This window comes from Neovison vison, chromosome 12, assembly GCF_020171115.1.
Source record: "Neovison vison isolate M4711 chromosome 12, ASM_NN_V1, whole genome shotgun sequence".
NCBI classification, from domain to species: Eukaryota; Metazoa; Chordata; class Mammalia; order Carnivora; family Mustelidae; genus Neogale; species Neogale vison.
In genome coordinates, this window is record NC_058102.1 from 26,111,820 (window position 1) to 26,131,633 (window position 19,814).

The window sequence follows — 19,814 nt, forward strand, 5'->3', positions numbered from 1 at the left end:
GGTTAAAGTCTGACCCACCTCCTGGTCGTTTCCCTGGTACCTGAATATATAATTGCAGCAAACATAATTGACAGTTGAAGGATTGGGTCCTTAGGCTGTTAGATAAGAACTAACATAGTGAGGAAGGCCAATGAGCATTTGAAACTGTTCCCCACCTCAGTTAACCTAATAAAAAATGATATTGTGTCCCAGGGTTGATGGGGGTGATTAGTGCCACTGTGCATCCTGCAGCGCAAAGGTAGACTGGCATAGCAGGCTTAAGCGAGCAGCAGTCCCAAGTCGGGCCGTGCTGGGCGTGCTGTAATTGCGGGGGCAGATTAAGAAGGACCCAGGTACATGGTATGTGGTCACTGATTATTCCAGTCGGAAATAAGGATAAGAAGCAATTCACACTCGGGGCGCCTGGGTGGCTCAGTGGGTTGGGCCACTGCCTTCGGCTCGGGTCATGATCTCAGGGTCCTGGGATCGAGTCCCACGTTGGGCTCTCTGCTCAACGGGGAGCCTGCTTCCCTCTCTCTCTCTGCCTGCCTCTCTGTCTCCTTGTGATCTCTCTCTGTCAAATAAATAAATAAAATCTTAAAAAAAAAAAAGAAGAAGAAATTCACACTCATGTGGAAGAGGTCAAGTAACACTATGTTACTTCTTCTGCCCTCTGTTGTAATACAGTCCGAAGATCTGGACGGTCTGGGTATCCTATAGAGCTCTACACGGATATATTATACCAATATATTTAGGGTAATCTACTCGGGGGTAGGATGAGCAAGAAATGGCTTGCACGCTAGAGGCCTTGGTAAGATATATGCCTCCCGAGGGTGGGAGATAAACTGTAAGACGATTCGGTCAAGTTTTCAGAAGTCCAATAGTCAGTGGCTTGTGGACACATGCGCTCCAGAGTAAAAGACAAATTTCTGTGTCGTGGGTCTCCTTCTATAACGAAGCACAGTGTCTGGTGGGCCTCTTTGGGTTCCAAAAGCGCAAATTCCACATCAAGGAATACCACTCTGGCTCAGATCCTGGGGTGTGTGGAAGGTTGCCAGTCCTAAGTGAGGCCTGGAACGGCAATGCGCTCTGCAGCAGTCAGTATGGAATTTAAAGCAAGTCCCAGTAGGAGATCACAATATAGTCCTCTGGGATTTTGGAGCAAGGCCACGCCATCTGGAGCAGAAGATTTTACTCCTCTCAAAAAACAGCCGCTGGCATTCTTCTGGGCCCCAGTAGAGGCAGAAAGCTTGACCATGAGGCACCAAGCAAGTTACCATGCGTCCAGGAGTGCCACGTGAGCTGAATTCTGTCAGACACACCCTGTCAAAAAGTTGATGGGCCCAGCAGTGGTTCATCATAAGATGCAAATGATGCATTCACACTCAAATCTCAAGGCATAAACAGTAGTCCCAGCCCCACATAGCCCCCTATGCTTGTACTAGCACCCCTTCCTCAGGCGCTATGGCCAGCTGAGGAGCAGAAAAAGTTCAAACTCGATTACCAATGAGTCATCTTGGTACGTGGATGGAAACTAAGAAATGGATGGCGGTACATTACAACCATATTCAGTGGTGTCCCCAAAGGACAACAGAGAGAGAAAAATCTTCCTAGCAGGCAGAGCTTCAAGCAGTAGAGTTGGTCATCTACTTTGTTTGAAAGAAGCAGCACCTGTGATGGGGATTTTGAAGGAAAAGCCTGGCAGATTGGAGACAGGGAGGTCTGGAGTAGAGGTGTGTGGACAGACATAACAGAGTGGTCACAAGGGTAACGATTCCTACTTCACATGCTGATTCCAACTTTGGGAAGGGGATGGAACAGTGAAGTAGATATCAAGATTCTACCAGTTGATGTTAGCCAAGCTTTGTCACGGCCTACCTCAAAACCGGCACAGTGGGCACATGAATGAAATGCTCATGTTTGCAGAGACAGAGGTCACGCATGAGCCCAACAGCACGAATTCCCACTTGAAGGCCAATCTAACTGCTGCTATCTCTGGAGGTCTAACTGGCTAGCAACAGAGACTAACCCTGAGTCCCTGATAAGGCGTTTTACTTAAGATTAGCGAGCCACCTGGTGGCAAGTCAACAACACTGAGCCCTTTCCATTCTGTAGAGACCAGTAGTTCATCCTCACAGGGATAAATACCTATTCTGGGTATGTGTTTGCCTATGTTGGGGTTGATTCCATGTTAAAACATGTTAACCCCCTAGGGCCTGCCTGGGCCTACTTAGCCATAGTGACTCCATGTTGCCTAGGTAGACATTTTGTTGTTTAATAAATGCCTCAACAGTTATTGATATCAGTTCCAGGTAACTGTTGCTAAAACACACACCTAAAACAAGGCCATTTTGTTGTTTAATAAGCTCCCCAACAGTTACTAGTATCGGTTCCAGGTAACCATTACTAAAACACACAGGTAGGAGACATCCAATCAGCCAAAGCCACATATGCAGATGTCTGCGATTGTGCCCTATAAAAACTAGCCTGTAAGACCAAGGGGCTTCGCTCTCTTCGGAGGCGGCCCTGGCCAGTCAGTCTGACTTCTAATGCTTGGGATAGAATAAAGCTTTACATAACTTTTACTTTGTCTCAGCCTCATTCCCTGGCTGGTCAGTCTAACTTCTAATGCTTGGCATAGAATAAGGCCTTGCGTAACTTTGTCTCAGTCTCGTTCCTTTGATAACGGACCCAACACCTATTGTGCCTGCATAGCCTCAACATCTACTACTACCTAGGAGCTCACAGAAGGCCATATCCACTGGCATGGGATTCAACTCAACATAGCATCCCAACAGGAAAACCACTTCACAGTAAAGGTGATGTAGGTATGAAGCTCATGTCCAGGGCATCTACTGGTTGTACCACCCACTGCACTACCCAGAAGCAGCCAGCTTGATGAGAGCACTAGACTCCCTACTGAAGGTGCAGCTAAAGTGGCAGTTTAGAGGCAATATTCTGTGAGGATTGAGTACCATCATTCAGGATGCAGTACATACACTAAATCAGAGAACTTTGACGGGCACTACCCCTAATAGGAAGAACATGTGGGTCCAGGAGCAAGTGGAGGGAGCAAAAGTGGTCCCACTTAACATCTCAGTGAGTCAATGGGAGACGTTGTGCTTCCTGTTCTCAAAACTCTGCGCTTTGCAGGTTTAGAATTTCTGGTCCCCAAAGGAAGTACACTTTTGCCAAGGAACGCAATAAGAGTCCCACTGAACTATAAGCTATGGCTACTGTTTGGGCACTTTGGACTTCCTGTGTCTGGCCACCAGCAGGCAAGAAGAGGAGTCCCCATTCTTGGTAGGGATAAATGACCCAGATCAACAGGAAGAGGAAGGGTTGCTTTCCTATAAAGGGAAAAATACATGTGGATCCTTGGTGATTCGCTTGGAAGCCTCTGGGTATGTAATTGGAACTGTGGAAGGGCATGTGCCGCAGTTCCTGCCTGAGAAGGGTATAGTTGCCAATAAACATACATTCTCACTAAGAAAAAGGATTTGGGTCACATCCAGGTAGGTTACTAAGACCTGCAGAGGTGACAGGTAGAAGACAGTAGGATTTGGAATGGGTAGTGGAGGAGGAGGAGGAGCAGATGTAGCCCTGAGACCAACCGAGTGATGGGGGTGTAGTTTGTCCTCGGAATCTCCTTCTAAGCATTAGCTCAGGAAGAGAAGTCTAGGGGAATTTTAGAGGAGCTGCTCCCAGAATGTGAGTGGAGAAATCGATCAGTGTGGTGCAAGGGGTATTTTATGGTGGTCATGGGATACACTGCTCGGATTTTCGAGAGAGAACTTGCTGGAAAGACTAAAAAGAAAAAATAGGATCGAAGAAATCATAAAGAGGAGAATAAATAATAGATACAAGTTTTTCCAAATCTGCAGAAGTATCAGGAAATGATCCTTATGAAGAAGATGAAGCAGATGACAAAGATAAAGGAACCAAAAAGGAATCCTTTGACAAAATGCCTCCGGCAGCAATTAAAAATAACATCAGTTTACCTCCAAAAATTAAGATACAAATTAAAAACCATGCCAAGAAAATTCCTCCAAGCCGGCCTGTTCAGAAGCACCTGCTAGCCACATAAAAAAACTAGTAAAGTATTTGTTAATGATGATGTGAAGATTCCCACCCATAGTAACTCTGCCTATAGCTCAGGCAAAGGGTTGCAGACCATCAACTTAAAAAATGGTCAGCTGCAGTGTTAAAACTGTAAATGTGAATGAGGTTGACAGTGAAGTGAGAGCCTCAGAGTCTGAACAGAAACCACACGGATGGATCGGTGATAAGATCATTGATACTGTAAGCCAGATGGTACCACCTCTTTTAAATTTTGATGCTATTCCTCTTGACGACCATATGTAGAATTTAAAAGATGACATATAGTTTTCCCTAAGTTCCCCAACACCTTTTGAGGTCAAAAGAAGAAACAAACCATTGCAAATTAGAAATGTGAATAGTCAGGCAGCCTGGGAAGTTAATTCATCTTATTTTCCATGTTAGATCTCAACTTTCAAGACTTGTCTCCCCAAATTTATTATGTGCCCAACTTTAACCTTGGAAAAAAAAAGGAAAGGAATATTGTCAAAATCATCACCTAAGCATGTTTCAAAGATGTTCTTGTTTATATCATCTTGTTTTCTTGCTTTACAGACAAAGAGTTCTGGGTAAAGTGGTTTGTTTGTTTTTTTTTCTTTATAAAGGAGAGAGCAAGAAATAGCAAGAGCAAGCACCCTTGAGTGCCTACTGTGGGGCTTGTACTCCACAGACCATCTTCTAGTGCCATACTTTGGCGATTCACCACAGCATTTATGCTACAGCCTTACCTTCCTTGAACTAGCCCGGCCCCCACTAGTGGCTGAGTACAGGAAGGTTCTAGAGCCAGGCCATGCCTGCCCAAATTGGGACCCCTCAAATGGGGATTAGATTTTGCTCCAAGGTTCCCTATTGGCATGGCCAAGACTTTCTCAGAGCTGTATTGCAGCCTGAGGCTCTTCCTACCTAACTGTGGTTCCTTCCCTCTCTTTCATGAGTAGCAGAACTTCATCAGCATGAAGGCACTTGGCCTACTTCTTCCTTTCTCCTTTATTCTGAACAGCCATTCTCCTCAATAAATCTCTTGCTCATCTGATTCTGTCCTGGTGTCTTCTTTTCCAAGGACCTGAACTGACCAAAGTCCCATATATTATGGGATGTTTAGCATTCCTGGCCTCACCCACAAATGCTGGTAGCATTGTCCCCCTCATCTTGAGGCAACTAGCAACATCTCCACAGATTGCCAAATGGTTTTATTTTGAACCACTCTGAGCATAACCGTCAAGATCACAAAATTTTAGAGCTAGAAGAGCTCTTACAGATAAAAAAAGACACAGAAAAGAGTAACGACCTCTATTTCTTTTTTCTCTCTCCCACAGTGCCTCCACCTTCTTTTCATCCTCTAATGTTTGTACCTCAGCTGAAACTGATAAAATTGAATAATGGAATAGAAGTACCAACGATACTTATAGCATCAGAGATACAAAGATACTTATAGCATCAGAATTTAGTGAAGAATTTAGGCAGTGATCAGTATCTGAAACTGAAACTAGGAAAAGAACATTAATTATGATAGATGAAATAAGCTGTGTAACTAACCCACCCTCAGAACTGGCTGCAAATGCACTGCTTTTGTGACTCGAGTGCTTTCCAAGTTTCTACCAAGTCACAAGGATATAGTCTCAGAAACACATTCTTGGAATGTGGAGGCATTGTTCAGTAATCAGCAGTAGGTAGCATTGTCTAAAAAAAGATCCAAGAATATTAGTTTAGTTGGATGATAAGTTTGTAGCAGAGATCATTTTCCACTTTTTACCCAATGAGTATTCATCTAGTACATTTATTGATTCCCTCCTATGTTCCAAAACTTATACTAAGCTCAAGAGTAGACAGAGGTAAACCAAACATGATTCCCTCAAAGAGCTTATTATATGGAGCATGCATTCTTGATGGGCAAAAAACCCGAGATATAACAATGGTTTGTGGTCCTCCAAAGAGCCGCAGTATATAAACAGACATTTGAGATATCTGTGGTTTAAGATCTCATAGGGGGCAGAGGAAGCAATTAGGAAAAGAAATGTCTAAACTGGCTTCTTAGGGAGTCAAAAAAGGAAACTAAGGTTGAGAAACCTGATCTTCAGGAAGAAGAAAAAATGAAGGTGATGAAACAGAAGAAGAGGGAAAAGTAGAATGATAAGAGGAATAAGAGAGGAGAAGGGATGAGAAAAGGAGAAGGTATGTGAAATTTTAAGAGACAAAAATAGTTTTGTCTGCCACTGAGCCATATGACATATAGCTTTTTTTCCTTGACATTCTGAAATACAAGCTTATTTCTCTACATCAGTTCTGGCTCTGGCAACAAAGTATTAAATGTGAAAAGCAATACTGGAATGCTTGTTCTTTATTTAAGGAATTCCCATATCCTAGAGCATTTTTTTCTTGCTCAAATACTCCAAACAGATGTCCTCACTTTTTCTCATTTTAAATTTAAACTTGTAAACAATTTCCTATTAGTTTCCTAAAGACCCCATTATTCCAGTTACTCGTAATGTGAACTTTGTTAGCTCCATAATACCAAAACCTTCAGTTTTACAGTAACTCTTTCTTTCATTTATCTGCCGCGGTAGACAAACCCATTTGTTGTTTGACAGCTTATGGAGCTTTTCTGCAGTTTGGATTTTATCCCTCAGGATCATATACCTGCCTTTGTTCTGAGTGTGGGTCCACTTTTTGATTACTAGTTGCGTTTCCAATTCTATGTTGAATAAAAGTGGTGAGAATGGGCATCTTTGTTTTGTTTCTGATCTTAGAGGAAAATCTTCCAGCTTCTCGCTGTTAGGTATGATGTTAGCTGTGGGTTTGTTATATGTGTTTTTTATTATGTTGAGGTATATTCCTTCTGCACCTACTTTGTTGAGATATTATTTTCAGTGTGTTATTGTTCATAGCTTAATTTTTTACTAACTTATCGGAGTTCTTTATATAGTCCAGATACAAGTTCTGTGCTAGATACATGTGTGGTACAGATTTCTCATTCTGTAGTGTAATTCTGTCTTTGAAGAACAGAAATTTAAGTTTTGATGAAGTCTAACTTGTCAAATTTTTCTTTTATGATTAGTGCCTTTTGTGTCCCATGCAAGAGATATTTGCCTACTCCAAAGTTATAAAGATGTTCTTCTATGTTTTTTTCTAGAAGTTTTACAGACCTGGGTTTTATATTAGGCCTATGAACCATCTTTAATTAATTTTTGTATATGGAGAAAAATAAGGCCCAGGTTCTTTTTTTTTAAAAAAACAAATAGATATCAGATTGTTTTAGCAATATATTTTTTTGGGCGCCTGGGTGGCTCAGTGGGTTAAGCTGCTGCTTTCGGCTCGGGTCGTGATCCCAGGGTCCTGGGATCGAGCCCTGCATCGGGCTCTCTGCTCGGCGGGGAGCCTGCTTCCTCCTCTCTCTCTCTGCCTGCCTCTCGGCCTACTTGTGATCTCTGTCAAATAAGTAAATAAAATCTTTTAAAAAAAAAAAGACAACTGTAACAACAACTTTCTTTCACATTTAATTGCTTTAGTGCCTTAGTCAAAAATGAAATGACTGCATATGTGGAGTTCTATTTGTAGACTTGGATCTGTTTATTTACTAGCCTATCCTTAGGTAGTAACACACTATCTTGCTTACTATAACTTTCCAGAAATCTTATAATCTGGTAGTATAAGACTTCAAACATTGTTCTTTTTACTTATTGTTTTGGCTATTCTATGTCCTTCAGCTTTTAAGATACATTTTAGAATTAATTCATCTATGACTAAAAAAAAAAAAAAAAAACTGAAGAGAGCCTGCCGGAATTTTGATACAGATTGGGTTGAATTTACAAATCAACTTAGGAAGAATGGAGAACTTAATGATGCAGTTTTACCATCCATGGATATGACGTATTTCTCTACTTATTTAAGACTTTTAAAATTTCCCCAGCTAAGTTTTGTGGTTTTCAATATAGAGGTCTTACACATCTTTTGTCTTCTTTATCCCTAGGTTTCTGATGTTTCTGTATACATTATAAATGGTATTATTTTCAATTTCAATTCCTAGTTGTTTGTTGCTGGTATCTAGATCTAGAATTGATTTTTGTATATTGGTGCTATAGCCTATGACTTGCTAAATTATTAGTTCTAGTAGCTCTTTTGTGTATTACCTAGGTTACCACATAACCTATGTGGTTACCACATGTACCCTGTGTATGCACCTATGATAATAGGTATTATCATATTGTCTATGACTATTATTGATATAATCCATATACCATAAAATTCACTTTACAAGTGAATAATTCAGTGGCTTTTAGTATATTTTCAAGGCTGTGCAACCTCATCACTATCTGATTCCAAAATATTTTTATCACTCCAAATATAAACCCTGTATTCATTAACAGTTATTCCCCATTATCCCCAGCCCCAGCCCCTGACAACTACTAATCTATTTTCTTAATCCCTATGGATTTTCCTATTCTGGACAGTTCATATAAATGGAATCACGTAACGCGTAGCTTTCACTTAGCATATAATGTGTTCAAGGTTTATCCAGGTGGTAGCATGAATCAGTACTTTTCAGTTTTTGTTTTTGTTTTTTTTTTAAAGATTTTATTTATTAATTTGACAGAGCGAGATCACAAGCAGGCAGAGAGGCAGGCAGAGAGAGAGGAGGAAGCAGGCTCCCTGCTGAGCAGAGAGCCCGATGTGGGCCTCGATCCCAGGACCCTGAGATCATGACCTGAGCAGAAGGCAGCGGCTTAACCACTGAGCCACCCAGGCGCCCAAGTACTTTTCAGTTTTATGGCTGAATCATATTCCATTGTATAGATATACCACATTTTGTTTATTTACTCATTAGTTGATGGTGATTTGGGTTGTTTCTACCTTTTAGTTATTATGAATAGTGCTGCTATGAACACTTGTATCCACATTTTTGTGTGATAATAGGTTTCCAATTCACTTGGGTATGTATCTAGGAATTTCTGGGTCATATGGTAACTATATTTTAACCTCTTGAGAAAATGCCAAGTGATTCCCAAAGTACCATTGTACATTCCCACCACTGGGGTATGAGGGTTCCTATTTCTCCACATTCTCACTAATGCTTGTTAATGTCCACACCATGCTAGTGGGTATAAGTGGTATCTCATCATGGTTTTGATCTACATTTTCCTAATGACAAATGATGTTGATCACCTTCTCATGTGCTTATTGGCTCTTTGTATATCTTCTTTGGAGAAGTCTCTGTTCAAATCCTTCATCCATTTTTAAATTAGCTTTTCTTTTTATTGTTGAATTGTAAGAATTCTTGATATATTTTGAATACAAGTTCTTATCAGATGTGATTTTCAAATATTCTCCCCCATTCTATAGGTTGTCTTTTCACTTTCTTTCTTCTCCCTACGTTATTCCTGTTTATTTCATATGAGTTTCTACAGAGGATGAAATCTGTGAACAGATCGAAAGGAAAAAAATATACAATTTTTTAAAAAAAGCTTTTATTTAAGTAATCTCTACACTAATGTGGGGCTTGAACTCATGACCCCAGGATGAAGAGTCTCATGCTCTTCTGAGCCAGCCAAGTGTCCCCAAAACATACAACTTTACACAATATCTAGCTATCAGCTTGGATAGGTATATGGGTACAACATGGTACAGAATAGGATGAAAGAAACTGAGGCTGCTAAGGCTTTAGAACATGGAGGGCTTAAGGACATCATCGTTTATGTTAACAAAATCCAAGTGCTTTGAAAACCCAACACCAGGCCATTTCAAGGATGTCATTCATTTCAAGGATGAGTCCTGATGTGGAGTGCCATGATTCTGTAGATTTCTGGCTGCTTGCTAGTCCCTTCTCTTTGTGGTGCGCTCACAGGAGCGGTGCAGGCTGCAGGATGAGAGGGTCCCTCAAGAAACCCAGGTAGGGAGGAGGCAGGACAACAGCAGATCAGGAGGGTCTTTTGCTGCTAACCCCACTGGGGAGGAATTAAGGTAACTCCTTCCTGAACCCACAGCCTGGCCTAAGCAGGGCAGCCCATCTCTACCCTACATGCTTCTGTCGGTGATACCTGTCACCCTTGCCAAACCTTCGCCGCCTCAAGGTGGGTTCACCATAAGGCTGAATATAAAAGTATGAGTATGAGGCCCAACCCACAAATACCCACAGGGTCCCCTAGTTAGAGGGCTAGTCCCAGGAGAAGGCTGCTACTGTACTCTGGCAACCACAGCACTGAGGAATGTGGCCCACTGTTGTCCGAAAAGCTGGAAATCCAGATTTGTATATGAGCCCCGGATTCCCAAAGGTTGCAATTTATTCATGTTCTAGCAAAAACATTTTCAGCAATGATGTAAGTGGGTAAAAATTAGAGCCAGATCAGGTAGACTGTGGAGTGTGACCCCACAAACCCTGCAGCCTGCTTGCATCCTATCTTAATTTCCACATCAAATCTGAGGTACATGAATCTGAACTTCTGGGGTCTTATCTTCTCACAGGACATTTTTGGGATTTTTTTTTTTTTAGTCTAAAAGATAGTAATCTACATTTATTCTTTTCCTTCAGGATATTTTTTATTTTTTTATTTTTTTTAAGATTTACTTGGAGAGAGACACAGCGAGAGAGGGAACACAAGCAGGGAAAATGGGAGAGGGAGAAGCAGGCTTCCCACGGAGCAGAGAGCCCCATGTGGGGCTTGATCCCAGGACCCTGGGATCATGACTTGAGCCAAAGGCAGATGTTTAACGACTGAGCCACCCAGGTGCCCTATTTTTTGGTTTTAAGCTAAAAGGATACTTAACTTGGGGCAGTCCTTCTCTTATTAAAATATTCTAGTCACACATTATTACAAAGATAGCACCAAATCAAACTGACTGAGGGAGCCACCAACAATTAGGGGGTAGAGAATTCTGAAAAAACAAAAGTGATAACTGAGAAGCTGAGTGGTTTTCCTCCTGGGTCTTTGATGCCCACACTCAGCTCTTCCTCCCTCCTTGGGCAGCTGATAGGACCTGCCTCCCAGCCTTTTTGACCTTTAGCTCTTGATGTCTCCAGTGACGGCAGAGAGCCCTGGGTCCTGGTACATTGTGTGCAGGGCTTCCTGGGTTCCAGGGGAGTTGGCCCTGTTCAGGTGCTCCTGGTATAGCTCCTGCACGTGGGCGCTGGTATAGGGGCTGCGTGGCGAGGTCAGCGTTGATGCCTTCCATCTGCCACAGCAGCACCTTGTCTGCATGCCCATCCTTGGTCTAGGCTGGGCCTCTGTCATTTAAACATCCACTGGTCCAGGCAAGCACTTCCACCAAGTGGCATGGCAACTTGCCCTTCTCCAGCTCCAGAACCATATCCTGGATGTTTCGAAAGCAGTACCCAGCAGCAAAGCATAACAGAACCTCCCCATTCTTTTCAGCGGTGACCTCCTGGAAGTCTTTTCTCCTCAGGGTGCAGCAGGTGACCTCCCTCACATCCTTATGAAACAGCTGCTGGGCCACAGGTCTGAAGCTGTGCGCCAGATACCTGCTGGTCCCAGCTCCATCATGGTGTCAGTGCCTCACCTTCTCCTACAGGCCTGAAAACGGGGTATACGTGGCAGTGTCATTTCACCAGAGGTCACTTTGCTCCATTATCTGAACAATTTCACCTGAGATTAATACGCACTCAGTCAGTACCCCAGGAACCATGGGATGCTATGGGAAAATCTTCTCGAAGGGCCTTCAGCTTATTATCATAACAGAGACCATAATAATGTGGAAAATCTTGTCTGAAGACAAGTTCTGCTGTCTGGTGAAGTAATCTTTCACCAGAGAGGTCATGATCTGCTGGGAAGACTTGGTGGTATAGAGGTGGTGGTGGTGGTGGGGTGACAGGGTGGCCCAGCACACGTTCCAAGTAGGGAACCCAGCCGGGATAGGTGGAGGTGAGCTTGGGGAACACTGGCTCTTCCTCACTGTGCTAGTGGTATTGAGGCACAGGTTCTTTCTGACTCTCCAGGAAGCTGAAATCCCCAGCTATCCTATCAAAGACAGTGCACACCCCCAGACTTTTGAGGAAGCCATAGCATCTTCTGGATGCATCAGTCACACTGACGCAGAATTTACTAGCAAAATAAGGCAGAGGCCGTGGACATCCCGGCACTGCCAGAGCCTTGGGCTGTGAGATACCACATTTCTTCTTAAGGTTCAGAACGCAAAAGAAGTCCTTGGTGTTCTGCTGGGAAACCTGGATCCCTACCTCCTCAGTCACACAGTTGTCACATACCGATTACTCAGAAATATCTTGGTATCAGCCAACTTATGGAATCTTCTTCCACATATGGTGTTTACACTTCATTGGTAGCCGGGCAGGTGTGGGGGCAAGGCTTGGCTTGAGAGGCACACCAGGAGATATGTTTTTTTCACTTTCTTGATAGTGTTCTTTGAAGCACAAAATTTTTAAATTTTGATAAAGTATAATTTTTTTTTCCTTTGGTTGCTTGTGCTCTTCTTGTCACATCTAAGAAACCATTGTTATGCCATGAAGATTTATGGCTATGCTTTTTTCTGAGTTTTAGTTTTAGTTCTTACGTTGAGATCTTTGCTTCATCTTAACATTTGTATTATGTATAGGGGTCCAAGTTCATTCTTTTCCATGTTTTCCCAGCATAACTTTATGAGAGGACTATTCTTTGTCCTATGGAATTGTCTTGGCACCTTTGTCAAAGTCAATTGACCATAAATGTAAAGGTATTATTTACGGACTCTGAATTGTATGTATATGTATATTATATGTATATATATGTATATGTATATTATATATATGTATATGTATATATATGCATATGTATTTTATATTATATTGTATTATATGTATGTTTTTGGCAGTACAGCTGTGTTGATTACTGTAGTTTTGTTGTAAATTTTGAAATAAAGTCCAAGTTTTTCCAATCTTTATGCATTTTATTATTGTTCCATTGACTACATCAATGTTTTGTTACATTTTTACATTGATTAAGACCTTCAACATACCCCTGAATAGAGGTGGTGAGAGCAACCTTCTTAGAATCTTACATTGTTCCTGAACTTAGGGGGAAAAGATTTAATATTTCACCACTACATTTTTCAAAGATGATTGTTATACTAAGGAAGTTCCCTTCTATACTTAACTTGCTTAAATTTTTTTTTTAAGTGAATGGGGTTGAATTTTGTCAGATGCTTTTCCTGCAACTACTGAGACCATTGTTTTATTTTTCTCTTCCATTTTGTTAGTGTGGTGAATTACACTGACTTTTCAGTGTTAAACCACACCTTCCTTAGCATCATATCCTTTATATTGCAAGGTTCAATTTGCCAATATTTAATTAAGCATTTTATCATCTATATTCATAAGGGTTATTGGTTTGTAATTATTTTGTAGAATGTCCTGGTCAAGTTTTGATACCAGGATTATATTGACTTCATAAAATGAGTTTGGAAGTGCTCATTCCTGCTTTATTCTCTGAAATATATAGGATTAGTATTTTATCTTCTTTAAAAGTCTGATAAATTTACTGGTGAAGTCATCTGGCCCTGGAGTTATCTTTGTAGGAAAGTTTTTGATTAGAAATTCAATTTCTTTAATAGATATCGGTCCATTTAGCTTTTCTTTTTCTTCTTGTGTCGGTTCTTTTTATTTTTTTAGGAATTTGTTCATTTCACTTAAGTTGTCAAATTTATTGGCATAAGGTTGAACTAACCCTTAATATTATCTGTATAATTCATTAGCATTTGACTGCTTTAAAAGTAAAATTTCTGCATAAAAATAAAATAGATGACAAATAATGCATCGGGGAAAACAAATATATAACATATGGCAGAAAAGGATACATATTGTAGGAGCAAATAGTTTAGTGAGAGAAAGAAGGAATTATAATTCAGTATGACAAATACCATGAGAGGTACACAGAAACAAAAATATAGGATGGATACAGTGGCCAATTTAAGAAGTCGGAATCATCACGTCCAAGTGATGAGTTACATTTGCCAACTTGAGGTAAATTAATATCATCAAATGTATGGATACTTAAAAAGCTGAGGATTTAGCTCTCAGATATAATTATTTCACATTGGTCATCTAATTATGGGCGTCTACCGTCAACTGGCTCCCCTTTCACTGGCTTTAATTAAAAATAAAAGTTTTTTTTTTGTAAAAATGATAGACATTATAAAAAAATTCAAACGAGATAAAAAAAATCCAAAAGACAAAATAAAAATCACTTGTTTTTTGGCCAACATCTCTCCAGATCTTTTTGTACATTTATACACACATATATATTCATGTCAAGAAGACGCTGTTCCTGCTGATTTATAGTCTACTTTTATGGGAGGGCCTATATGCTATGAACATATTTTCATGTAAATAAAGATTCATCATGTTAATAGCGTAAGGGTATTCCATTGTGCACATGCACGGTAATTTAACTAGCATCCTAGTGATGGCACTTAATATTGTTTCCAAAAACACTTATTACAAAAAGGGAGTGAGGAACATCCATATGAATGTTTTCCTTAGACTGAATGGACTAGGAAATGAGATTTTGGGGCAAAGGCTAATGAAATTTTGGTAATTAAGACTGTCCCAATTTCAACCTTAACACCAATAGTGCACAATAGTAGTTGCAACCCCATATCCCTATATATGCGGAGCAACAAAAAGGATCTGTTTGGAATGTAGAACATCTTTTTTATTTAATTAGATGTTTGTTTTTCTTGATTTAAATATGTCCTATTGCTTTCCTTTGGTAATTTTTTTGTGGTGTTTTGAAAACTGATACTTTTTTAAAAATTAAAGATTGGAGACAGCACACATGCATGCAATCATGTGGGGGTGAGAAGGAGAGGGAAGAGGGGGAGGGAGTGTTAAGCAGACTCTGCACTGAACACAGAGCCCACTGAAAGGCTCAATTTCACAACCCTGAGATCACAACCTGAGCTGAAACCAAGAGTTGGATGCTTAACTGACTGCACCACCCAGGCACCCCTTAAAATTGATATTCTATGAGCTCTTTGTATATTGAGTATTTTTCCTTCTTTTTCCGCATGATACAAATGTATTTTCTAGTGGTTCATTATTTGTGTATAGAAGATTACAACTTGTATACAGATTGTCATCTTCATGTTATTTTTTCTGTTATGATTTCTGTTGTTTCATAGTTAGCAAAGGCTGTTCTGTTCTTCATCCAATTTTTTCTGTTATGATTTCCGTTTTTTGTTTCATAGTTAGCAAAGGCTTTTCTCACCTCAAGATTATACAAATACTCTCCTTGATTTTCTTATAGTGTTTTTTTATGGCTTCATTCTTTACATTTCTTTAAATTTTTGATTCATCTGGTATTTATTTGAGAAAGGAAATAGAAGGCCTGTCTCCATTGGTGTTATTTCTCAGATAATCTTTTCCCCACTTAGCAGTGATTTATAGCATATAGTTTACTGATGACCACCAAGAAGACTTCTGGAGTCCAGGTTTCCTGGCGTCAATATTTACCAGTAATGGTTCTGGGTAATGTTCTAAAGTCAGATAATTGCACCTGGCGTAGTGTTAACTAATATAACCTGAAAAGGGCCTCTTGTACTTGATACCTAAATGCTCAGCAAATGTGAGCTCGTATTATTAAACACTTGTACAAGGTACAGCAGTTTGTTTCTGGATTCTATGTTCTGTTCACTGATACTGTATCCCACAACTTTGTAATCCATGTGCTGACACTCCATTAGCCAGCGCAACCTCTCGTAGAATGGCTCCTCTTTCCCCATTTCAAAAAAAAAAGATGGTCCCCCCAAAAAGGTCCTATCTCAGTTGCCTTTCCAATAACGGCTACAGCCTATTCCAATAACGGCTGTGCTTTACAATGCAGGAGAACCGCCACCCCAAACCAGGTCACTGAGCAAACGTGGGAAAGGAAGAGCGCCTGTTTCTTCCACTACATATTTGTAGAGACTGAAACTACCTTATTTCAGCCCTTGGCATAGAACCGACGCTCTCAAAAACTAGAACCTTCTCTTCCAACTTTAGTTTGCAACCTCAAGATAAAGAGCTCACAATGTTATCCCCAGTGGGCACCCTGACTCTGGATCAGGATGCGGGGGGCGGGGAAGAATTCATCCCCGGCCCTGGGGCTGACCCGGCCGGTTCCTCCAGGAAAGCTGAGCGGACTGGCCGCTCGGGAGCTCCTGCTCCCAGGCTGACGTGGCAGGCAGGCGACTCCAGAATCATTAAGTGTGCACGATCGGGGACGAAGGCAGAGGCAGGACCTCCTGCTCTGGGCGAAGAGCCGGCAAAGGGAAGCGCGAAAAGGGGGAAAATCCCCTAGAAACCTAGCGCTGCGAGGAGGCGAGGGAGACCGGCTCCGCTCAACCACGCACTTCAGTCCGGCTGGTTGAAGCACGTGCCCGCTCTCGGCTGGAGGGATCTCTGTGGCCCCCCGGCGCTCCGTCGTAGCGCTACCTCCACCCGGCGTTCCCGCCGGGGCCGGCCGTCGCTCCCGCTCGAACTCGGCTCGTCTCCTCCCTCTAACGGCTGCCGACTGGGGCCAGCGTCCGCGGCGCGGGTGACGTCGGCGTAGGGGCGGGACTTCCTGGCTCGTGCGCCCTCAGGACTCGGGACCGACGCGCTCCGCAGGGCTGGACGGGCGGCGGGCGGCGGGCTGAGGGTGGCGTGTTGACCGGTCGGCAGCTACCGGGCTGCCTCGCTACCCGGAGACAGCCCGTCCACCCGGGCGAGCGAAGCTCTTCTCTCCACCGCCGCCCTTTCCGTCCTCGGAGCTCTCCTGGGAAACCTCACCTTCTTCCCTGGAGTGGGAGTCGAGGGGCGCGCTCGGCCCTCCTTTCCCTGCTCGTCCTCTTCAGCCTGCGCCGCGAGCGGCTGCCCGTCGGGCCCACCCCGCGTGTGGAACTGCACCCCTTAGCCCCAATGCCGGGGCGAGGAGAGTCGAGCGGGTGCCGGTGGTTGGAGCTGTGCCGGTGTTCGGAGCTGTGCCGGTGTTCCCAGGTGGCGAGCGCGGCCACAGCACCGGGCGCTGTTAAGTTTTACGCGCGCAAGTCGCAAGGACTGTGTGGGAGTCTGGTACGTAACCTCTTTTTGTGGGGACGCTGTCTGGTCCGTAGTTTTTGGGATGCTCCCCTTTTCTAAACAACTTGGCTTTGAATGTTTTGTTGTTACTTTTCCTGTAAAGTAATTGGAGCGGGTGTTAGAAATGGAGGCTCTGAGACCTGTTCTTGTGGCGAGTTAAGTGCACGTGAAACTTCTTAGGGACTTTTTTTTTTTTTCTTCTCCTTTGTTTCTTAAGTTTATGTACGTATGTAAGTAATCGCTACACCCAGTGCGGGACTCGAACTCACCACCCGGAGATTGAGAGCCGCGTGCTCTTGGACCTGAGCCAGCCAGGCGCCCCTTTTGGGTGTTTTTGGATGCACTCTAGCGCGGCGCTTGTGTAAGTGGCTGAACGTGTGGTACCACCAGTTTCATTTGTGATGAAAAAACTATGCTACCGTTTTCCAAGACCCCGCAGACAATTTTAATTCCAGAGATAAGGTCTAGACGGAGTAAATGAATGCCTGGCTTAAATGGACATTTCGAAAAATCCTTACCAGCTTTTGACCGTAATAAATGGGCACTTAGCTCTTAAAAATGCCCACTGCCAAGTATTTTTAAAGCCTTGAGTTACAGTTACGTTACTTGTAAAGCTGTTTTGGTTGTGAAGCTGTCTCCGTGAAGTCTCAGAGGTGTCTAGGATGACAGGAAACTTGTTCTTAATTTCTTATATATGTTACAGTTGGTAGTGTTTAGGCTCTGAGCAGAGAATACTTGAGATCTAAAACTGAGTAGGTTGTTCAAGCAGTGCTTCTGTCACCAAGCAACGTCTCCGTAAACAAGTCCAATACTCAGCTAGAATATAATTAAATGTAACTATCCTGCAATTAACCGGATTCAGAATTCTGTAAATTCATGGGTTTAGCCTGTAGGTGGTTTTAGTTAATACGCACCTTCTGTACGGAGTTTTGATTTCAAAATCATTTTGTGTGGAATTACTAGAATATTTTGAATATTCGTGTCATACAGGACTCTTCAGAGTGGCAAGTGGCTTTGAGTTACCCTTTGGTTATATAGGACAGTGTATGTCCGGTATTCTTTCTTTTGAATATTTTCTAACCAGATGAAGTGTGCAGGCTATATTCAGGAATTTTTCAAATAATAAGATCATACCAATTTAGGGCATAGTGTGTTGGGAGATTGAAACACAATCTGCAAGTGGCTTTTAAGCCTTGGTCAAGCCAATAACCTTACTCTTTCTCTGCTCATTGAATCCTTATTGATAAAATTTGTATGACTGTATGGCAGTAGTTTTCAGAGCACTTTTTCATGATTTTTTTGAGCTCTATAAACTTTCAAGTATGTAAGAAAGGAAGTGAGAACATCTGAGACACTATGAGACTGAATGACTTCTTTGAAATCAAACCATTGGTAATGGGAATTGGAACTTGAAGTTGCATGTCTTACTACATTGCAAAAATCTGTTGACTTCATTATAGTTTCCTCCCCCTTTTTCTTTTCCATATGCTGGTGTTGAAGTAATGAAATATTCAAGAGTTGGGCAAGACAAGCAGAGAAGAAAAATCAAGAATGACTCATGTTGTATAATAAAGTTCTTAGTAATCAGAAGTCAATATTTTGTAACATGGAAGTTCTGATTCAAGAAGTTTAGAAGAATGAAATCTTAACGGAAAGATTAGTTAATTGTCAGAATTCTTTGTGTGTTTTCTAGGTACTATCTCTGTCTAAAGTAATTGAATTTTATTTTAATTTTGTCATACATAATGTATTAAGTTCAGTGATTTTGTCAAATTGTCTAATCTGTGTGTACTTTTAGGGCATGTGTGTATGTACATTTGTAAAAAATTTCCTGAAGTACTTTTTTCTACCTAAAGTTCACATTTCTTAATCTGAACTCTTCAAAATTTCCTCTCAGTCTGCCATTTCATGTTCATGTTCTTCATAGAAAAACTGTGGCCAGAATGATTTCCTCACTATCCTCTAAAACTCCTCTGTGCTTTCTTCCTTTCTTCCAAGCCTTTGTGTCATTCTGCCTACCGTCCTGATTTCTTTCCTTCTTTCCTAAAATCTGAATTGTTTCTTTTCTATGAAGTTCAGCTCCACTGTAATCTCTGCCGGGGAGGAAAAGTTCTCTACTCTTAGAGTCTCTAGCTGGCCTAAGAGTTAAATTGACATAAAACAGATTAACAGAGGAAAGCATACAAGTTTAAAAAAATTTTTATGTGTACTTGGGGGCCTTCACAGGAGAAAGAAGACTTGAAGCAACCAGAGCAGAAAGCTTTTTTTTATTTTTAAAGAATTTATTTATTTATTTGACTGAGAGAGAGAACACAAGTAGGCAGAGAGCGGTGGGGGTAGGGGGCAGGCTCCCTACTGAGCAGAGAGCCCGATGCGGGGCTCCATCCCAGGACCCTGAGATCATGACCTGAGCTGAAGGCAGAGGCTGAACCCACTGAGCCACCTAGGTGCCCTGAGTAGAAAGCTTTTATATCTTTTAGATAAAGAAACAATAAATTTGTGTAAAAAAGACAAAGGGTTTTGTGCTGAGTCATGAATTGTGGGGAAATGACTAGGAAGATAAAGATTAGTTTAATAAGGCTTGTTTGTACATATTTCTTGGCTTTGATTCCCGATCTCTGGTGATAAGAATGTCTTCTTCACTTCTGGTACAGAGTTTTTTTCTTCTGGGATTTTTATTTTCTATTTTCAGGAAGAAAAA

General features: G+C 41.7%; 1 protein-coding gene and 1 pseudogene across 2 annotated transcripts in view; one reads left to right on the forward strand and one right to left on the reverse strand.

The window, feature by feature from the left end:
- Positions 1-11,069: 11,069 nt before the first annotated feature.
- LOC122890870 lies at positions 11,070-15,798 on the reverse strand (annotated as a pseudogene).
- Positions 15,799-16,642: 844 nt separating this feature from the next.
- CEP83 (centrosomal protein 83) overlaps positions 16,643-19,814 on the forward strand; it is a 137,360-nt gene continuing 134,188 nt past the window's right edge. The window contains exons 1-2 of one of the 2 annotated variants that reach the window (XM_044228118.1): positions 16,643-17,107; positions 18,614-18,806. The gene's annotated coding sequence lies outside the window, so the exon portion shown is untranslated. The remainder of the gene's footprint in view (positions 17,108-18,613; positions 18,807-19,814) is intronic. The other variant, XM_044228120.1, reaches the window with a different exon arrangement.